We start from the raw sequence: 8,366 nt of genomic DNA, 5'->3' as shown, positions 1-8,366 counted from the left end.
AAAGGCACTCCATGCGTTGATCGAATCCTCCTACCGTATGCGGAGAATTAAAAAAAAAAGGCTGGAGCCGGACGTTAATCCGATTTAGTTAGGGAAATCGGCTGCACAGGGCAATAAATCGCAGTTTCCAAGAATGCTGGGAACGTGTAGATTGAGTCCCCGCGGCAAAAAGACGAGTTCAAATTCCTCTTCAGTGAACCTTTAAGAAAACTTAATCCGCAGGTTTATCTGCTATCAGTGGGCTTGCAAGTCCACCTTGATTCTTAAATAAGACGTGGTGGAACGAGTGTATACAGTGAACCCATGAAGCAGGCTGCAGCCAAATGTTATGTTCGTTCAGTTTTGCTGGTTAAGTTCTGCGCAAACTCAAATTATATCGGCGTGTTCTAATTTAAGCCTTTCCTGCGCATTTTATGCATGAAGTCTTACTTCGCGTGAGGCATTAGCCTTCTCAGCAAGCGCTAATTTATGCAAACTTGAGCCCATATATCGTCAATGACAGGCTCTTAGCACACGACTGGTCAGTGCAATATGCAAATATTTCATTTTATTAGTGCCTGGATTTGCGACGTTGCCTAGTGCGCAAAGAAATACCAGTGGAATTTTCTCACTAGCAAGCGTGATACCAACGGTATTTGATGTGTTTAACCTCATCGTGATGAACTGATTTAATGCAACGAGCAATTTAGCTTCAGAGTAGTCGTGCCTGGTTTTAATGGTTTAATAAATAACATTTGAATGAAGAAAGTAGTGCTAAGGCAGCACGTAGAAAAGGCGCAGACAGGACGAGTGCTACAGTTTCAATTGAATAAATTGAGAATACACTTTATGCACGAGCAAAAACGCGCACGCGAAAGCCTTGATTACAAAGACAACTATAATAACAAAACCTGAAAGTCAACCAGTAAGACTTAGAGATGTGTAATGCGCACTCGATGAGCTTAAGTATCTTTTAAAATTTAACGTCCTTTATCTAAAAGGTAAACTGGAAGTGTAGTCACACATGTGTCGCTAAGCAATTTCTCAATTGTAAATGTGCTTCCAACATTGCTCTCGCTGTTCGATCTTTACCACGCCATATTTTTTTACGTGCATGGAATTAATGCAATCACAGCACATGGTCTCATTTGAACTGGGAAATCAGCAGACAACATAATCTGCCTCATACTGTGTTCGCGCTGTTCGCCCTTTTCAGTAACGTTACACCAATTAGCTCGCAGCAGAACAGCTACGAATATAGCATCTATTTCGCCCCCCGCATTATACTGAGGCGACATTGTCAGGTACACCCTATGGCGAGTCACAGTTCACAAGAAAAACTTGAAGCGCTCCTGTCGATCCCGAATCAGATGTTTACTCTCGAGGTGCCATGTGAAAGCTGTAAAAGTTATGCGCTGCAGCACCTTGCAGCAAGCACTTGTTAACGAATCTGGCCTATAATTTTTAATCTCTGATCAGAAGACTGATTTACACGTGGCAATAATTGTTGCTCTGCGCCAGTCGGTGGCACTAACCGATGTTTCAAAAGAAATGACAAAATTTTAGGCGGACGTTTCACAAGCCCGAACTCAAATCTTTTGAATAAAGCATTCGATATATTGTTAGGAATGGACAATTTTTTAAAATCAGTCTGCTGAAAAGGAAAAGGACGGCAGCTTCACTTATGGTCACATGAAACATCTGGAAGTCAGAACTTGCGATTGCAAGGGTGCACGCTACGCCACACAAGTGGAGGCAGGGTGGGAGAATGGCGTCGAACTCGTTCATAATCTCAGCGTCGTCAGTGATACTCTTGCCAGAAATATTTTCCTTAGACACACGACCACTCTTCTCATATCGCAAAAATAAAATGCTTTGGGCAGTAGCCGCCGTTCCCGCTGCAAGGATGACACTGAAAAAAAAAACGACAAGCCGTGACATTTTATGTAATCTGGAGGACTGAGCAGATCACCACGTCTACAATAACCAGCGCGATAAAAAAAGAAATTGCAATTAATTTATTCATGTATGCGTCTATCAGCTGACTTCTAGTTTCAACTATAGACTAGCAAGCACCAAGGAACGCTTCGACGCGGGATAATTGGTAAAAGAGAGCTGCGTTGTCATTTGGACAGGATCTCAAAGACAATCAAAAGCTGTGTATTAGGACTACATGTATACGATCGTGCGCTTACAACTTTTTAATGATTTATTCACAACTTTCACTTTTGGTGCATGCACCATATATGCGAAAACGGGAAAAAAAGTACTCTGTTGTAAAATTCTGGGCACACAATGCTTTAAAACAGGTATTGTGACTAGGATTTCAGCAAATTACGTCATCACCACCAAAGTGCACAACCGGAGCTCTTCCCTTTATACTAAGCCCGTTGGCCATTGCTAGCCCGCTAACTATGGATGCGAATGCAAATTTCTAACGCTTCTACGCCGTAATTGTAGATGTTGCGCCATTTGCTTTCAAGCTAGACAGCTACAGCTTAATTTACACTTTAGTTTGCGTTCTTTTCTCATGACAGTGACTTTTGAACCGCTTGTGAAAACAGCGAAGCGCAGAAGTTGAGAATGGCCACCTCCTCCAGCGTGGCAAGTACGCAGCATGCTCTGAAACTCGACAAATCCTTGTAATTCAGTTGAGCGTACACGGTTTATTTTGTCGCTGATATTGGTAGCAGTGACTCCGCGCACTAGACACAAATATATTCGAATGGTGGTTTGAAGGGACACAAACCATTTCAATTCCCATACTCTGCACATTTACCCAGTCACATGGAAATACATTCTGCCTATCTACTTACTGTATTCCGTCATGAGTGGAGAGTGTATATGCGTAATATGAGTCAAACTTATTGCCAAATTGAAACAGTATTTTTAACGTCATGTTGACAAAAAATTCCATTTTTTTAGGTTTGGCTCCCTCTACTTCAGCATACAAATTTGAACCCATTGTTTCCAGTCTCCCTCAAAGAACAATCGAAAAAGCAACGCACAATAAAAAGATGCAGACTGCTGAAGGAAAAGTTGCTTTCCCGTTTTATTATCAGCCTGGTAACTGCAGGAAAAATGGCAAAGCATTCATCTGAATCTCATGCGCCCCACCACAAGAATCTTGAAGTTATCGCCAACCAGGCGCTCGGATTCAGCTGTTTCCCTCGTTCGACTCTGAACACGTTTGCAATAGCTGGAGAGCTGCCTATTTGGCTGGCCGCTTGTTTTTCTGAGCGCGAACCACCAACTCAGTGTGTTCTCCGTATTGTCGCGGCGAGCAAAAACTTCCATATTGTTTCTTTATTTACATATTTCATTTATTCACAGATACCTGCAGCGCCCGAAGGCATTACTGGAGGGGGGACGCACAAAATAAAGCACTATAAAGGCTATAGTCAGGTGATGAGACATTCAAACCACAAACAGCCATAAAATACAGCAAAATCAGGCACACATGTGCATACATTAAATGATACAAACGAAACGCTTCCACAGATGGGCAGTCCACGACATTTTTGGGGAGTTTGTTCCAAACTGATAAGGCATGAGGAAATGAGTTCTGATAAATCAAATCAAATCAAATCAGTTTATTTTGCCACCAAGAAATTTCCAGATGGAGGGGAGCTGCAAGAAAAAGCTGCCCATTGACAGCTTGACTGGCCCGTTGCACCCAGTTTGGCACGGCGGCAGCATCCGTTACCAGCACACACACACATGTAAAAAGAAAGATAACTCATGTACAGTACAGCATACAATACAATAATGTCAGTCATCATTGCTAACTTCAAGTGAGAACAATCATATTTAAATAATATTGCAAACAGAGCAAAACGCAAAAAAAAAGAAATAAACGCAGACATACACGCTGACCAGGAAAACATTCAAGTATCATAAAATGAAATAAAACAAAAAAATTGTATGTATTCATGGATATGTTACAGCACTCATGGAGTTCACAGGTAGGTAGCAATGCTCAAAATATTAGTTATGTTACAATGTGTTCGTACAGAGCACGAAGCTCCTTGTACACTCTTAGTCTGGTTCCACCTATGGATCCACTTAGTAGCTGGAACATTTTTGCAAAAATGTTCCACCTATATAGCTGGAACTATGCTCCAGATACTCCAAAATATGTGGAACAAATTTCCGAGGTTTTAGCCGGAACAGTGCTGCGCCTATATATCTGAAACAGCGTTCCAGGAATTTCGCAGGAACGCTGCATCATATAGATAGCTGGAACCCCGTTCCAGGTATCTTGTGAACCACATATTTCACTCTAGAGTTCCTTGCACGCAGTGCACTGTTTGTACAAACCATAGTAAAATAATTTTGTCTATATATGAACAAAATTGTTCCACAATAGTATTGTATATGCAGTGCACTGCACACAAGGAACTATAGGGTGAAATATAAAGTTCACAAAACACCTGATATGAATGAAATCATCCTGTAGTAATTCTTAACGGATATACTATATGCATATTCCTGTACCCTTAAACCACACTTCTTGCATCAAATTCACAGTATACAATCATGATTTCTGTTGGTTGGACACCTAGTCCATCAGCCAAACTATACAAATAGAGTCTGATGCACCCCTAAGTTTAAAGCTTGAGGTTGTGGGATGAGAGATATTAAAACTCTTCTTTCATCACTATGCAACCTAGAATCGCCTCCTGCATAGACAAATGGGCAATAATACACAGATATGCTTGCACTTCAGCAGTGTTGTTCATGGTTGATGAACACAAGCATCCATTACATCAAAGCTTTATTTCACTGCCACAAAAAATACAATACTTAATTACTCGGAGGAAATTGAGGCTTTTATTTTCAAATATGACAGCTGTCTCTTAAGATGCTATATTTGATGTGTTAAGCTTTACCTTAACGCTTATCCGAAACCTTCAATCCTTTATTATCAAAACCATGAACTATACAGGAATGGCTGTGTCTAAATAAGTCTGAGGCCTTTAAGCAGACTCTTCAGTTTGAAGGATATCAGCTCTTTATCAAATTTTTCGTTTTGCAGCAGCAATGTCTGAACTAGTCCCAAAGTTTAGCCAAAAGCATGCGGATAAGAAAGGTACAAAATGAAGTAGACAGCTAGGCACAAAATAAGGGCACTCTTCATAGATGAGCCGGGAGCCAAGGCAATGGTGTTCTTCCTGGTGACGATCATTATCAGTCCGTCGTCAGTAATGATACATGGGCCTGGTACGGGCCTGTCAGTGTTGCATCTCCCCTTTAATGCAAAAACAGTCCAGGCTATACGCAACAATTCATTGACTGCCTTGATACGATGATTTGCATGATACATTATTTCAAATGTAAAACAATAAATGCTCATTTAAATTACTCAACGAGGATTCGAAAGACACTACTACATATGAATCAGCATGTAATATTAGCCTAGGCCCCTAAATAATTTATAATTGAACTTTTTCTCTCATGCTAATTCGGCTTCAACAGCTGAACGATAGCTGTAACATCAAAAAGTGCTTTTGTCACGTGAGGCATGGAAAAACGTCCATGTAGTCACTGCTTCTTTGTTTTGATTTACTGAACTGCTGAAGTCAGCCTTCTTCAAGAACCACAATGACAACAAATGAGGAAGCAGTGATCATACTGCAGTTTTTCCACGTCTCCCATGACCTGCAAGCACACACTGACGTCAGAGTCCTAATTCGGCTGTTGAAACCGAAACAGCACGAGAAAGAAATGCAATTATAAATTATTTATTGGTCGTAGGAGAACACCGGGTGGTAATTCATGCATAATAATGCCTCACACATCACCACAAGCAAGAAAACACGAATCAAAATGTTAAGTGTCTATAGTTTCTTAAGCTCAATTTTAACTAAGCATGAAAAACATTAATCACTGCCTATAATGATTTCTATTCTGCATTCTTTTGAATGTATACCAGTGAACACTCATTTGAATGGCTAGTTCTTATAGCAGCGGAAGAACTGAATGCTAGCCTCCATACATTCTTTGTCAAGAAAAATTCATCATTTATATTAAACAATAAAATAAACATGCACCACAGGTTCTTGCACATTTTCAGCCAAGTATTACAGACATACCTATTATGCTGCCCACGGACCCCAAATATTTTATGCATTTTCATTGTTGCTTAAGTCTATCAGCAGTAATTACAAAAGGAAGCTGTCTTACCTGTGTGATCACACAGAATTCAGAATTTTTTGGTCGAAGATACCCATCCAGCTCCACAAAATCTGCCCTGTGAAGTGCCTGCTGGACATCTCTTATTATCTTTCCATATCTTGCATTGTTGCTTTAAAAAGAATTTCTGCTTCAAGTGTAAGCTGCAAAAAAACACCAACTTAAGCACATATTTTACAGAAACTATTATTCGACCTTCGTAAGGAAACTGCCCATAATTTGCAAAGATATCAAAAATATTGACAATTTCATGAGTCTATTGGGACCTCACACAGCAAGACACCAAATGCAGGTGCTAGGGCAAATTGCAAAATGCAGAATCTATGCTCTACCTTTCCTATTTTTAAATAAGTAAAGGTAAGGCCACTAAAATGATCCAGATACTGCCGATCATTACCTGTACAGATGACAGTTATGTAATGCACTGCATATATGCTGATTCATTTATGTGCTCCAGGGTAAGTTACATTGAAACCACATCCTTGTTTTCCAATGCAACTTGCAATAGCTCTTTACAGATGAAGGAATATGCAACTAGTGACATGCACTGAGAAAAGTGATCACTACCAGCAACAGAACAGTTTATATTTACTCATAGGGGATGTGCTGAAGTGCTTTGCAGGTTGCATTGTGCTATGAAGCTTGTTCAAAATTCTTGACAAGAACCAAAAGCAAAATAGCATACTCTTACCACGTCTGCATTCAATGAGTAGGCAGGCAGCTGTTGTGGAGTCTCAGCCTTATGAGCCGCAAATGTTACATGCAGAAGAGCCTTCATTCTTATCAGGTTCAAGTGTCCAGCATCAAACGCAGCATCCTGTAGTGCCGAAATGTGAACAAAAACTTTTACAAAATTCATTCCAATGAGTATTGTTTGCAAAATCACACGGCAGCCGAAAAATGTGTGCACTGAAATCCCATATTGTTTCAAGGACATTGCATATCATTGCAATGCCTTTTACGTCACTGCAAGGTCTTGTGATACCAGCGTAACATTTGAAGCTGTGCATTTTCATCATCAGGTATACTACTGAGGTAGAAACCATTTATTATAAGCAAAGAAAGGCTACTGTTACCTTCAATTCAAGCAGGGCATCATTTAGAGAAACAGCTGGCTGAGAAACATCAGCATTGTGAACAATAGATGCAGCAGCTACTTTCTTTGCATGCAGTTCTCTTGTTTTCTTTGCCGAGCTTACAGAGCTAACGAATTTGCACTGTGGGAAATCCATAATATGAAAAGGCTGAGTGCATCAATTTAGTGCTTACATTTCGTACAATAAAACATATTTAAAAAGATATCTTTATTTTCACAAAATAGACCTAACATAAGCTTACATTATATTTACAGGAGCTTTCAAAATTTACTCTTTTTCAAAAATATAGTAATATAATATAATATAATGTAATATAATATAATATAATATAATATAATATAATATAATATAATATAATATAATATAATATAATATAATATAATATAATATAGTGATATTGCATGCAGTTACCCTTGCAATATCAAAAGTTTTTCAAATAACAAGCATATACTTTATCACATTTTACTCATCGCCCTGACAACTGGTTCAATATGCAATTGCACACAAAGAAATCACATTTACGTGGCGTCTACAAAACAGATCTACGATTCGCACCGTATTTGCTACAACAGGAATGAACACTAAACAAGATACCATACAACCAAACGTGCGCACGCTTACATTACCTGGACGTAAAGGCACAGGATCATTTCGCTCACCTTTTTGAAGCCGCTAACTTTTTAACGAGGGAAATATAAAGGGCGCTATTAGCTAGTATACATACTTCAGAATAAGAACGATGCCTCAGGGCTTGTCGATCGGCACCTTCTACGCTTGAAATAGGCACAGATCGAGCTTAACGTAATTCGAAATCCAGAACTGAAATCCGCCCGGCACCGACAACTTGCAATCCACAACCACAGGAAACTATAGCGTATGGTCCATTTCGTTGCGGAACCCGAATTCGCAAGGTCCATGACGAGCGCGCGTAAACCTGACCCCACACGTAAAAAAGCGCCCGGAACGCAACGGCCGTGAACGGCGCCGGCCGTGGAATTAGCAGCTCCTGCTACTTTAAACATAACCGCCGTACAACTGAACAGCATTCCTAATTGTACGGCGGTCATAGCTGACAAAGAATTTCTGGCAATATCT

General features: G+C 39.9%; 1 long non-coding RNA gene across 1 annotated transcript; it reads right to left on the bottom strand.

Annotated features, from left to right (window-relative positions):
• Positions 1-4,741: 4,741 nt before the first annotated feature.
• On the bottom strand, positions 4,742-6,953 carry LOC149367484 (uncharacterized). The gene is made up of 3 exons (XR_016287183.1): positions 6,866-6,953; positions 6,166-6,317; positions 4,742-5,230 (listed from the first exon to the last, which is right to left on the bottom strand). It is a non-coding gene; the product is annotated as an uncharacterized LOC149367484 (long non-coding RNA).
• Between the last annotated feature and the right edge of the window lie 1,413 nt (positions 6,954-8,366).

This window comes from Amblyomma mixtum, chromosome 1, assembly GCF_055824585.1.
Source record: "Amblyomma mixtum isolate Tamu chromosome 1, ASM5582458v1, whole genome shotgun sequence".
Lineage (NCBI taxonomy): Eukaryota > Metazoa > Arthropoda > Arachnida > Ixodida > Ixodidae > Amblyomma > Amblyomma mixtum.
The sequence above is the reverse complement of the archived record's forward strand: the minus strand, read 5'-3'. Positions and strand labels throughout refer to the sequence as shown.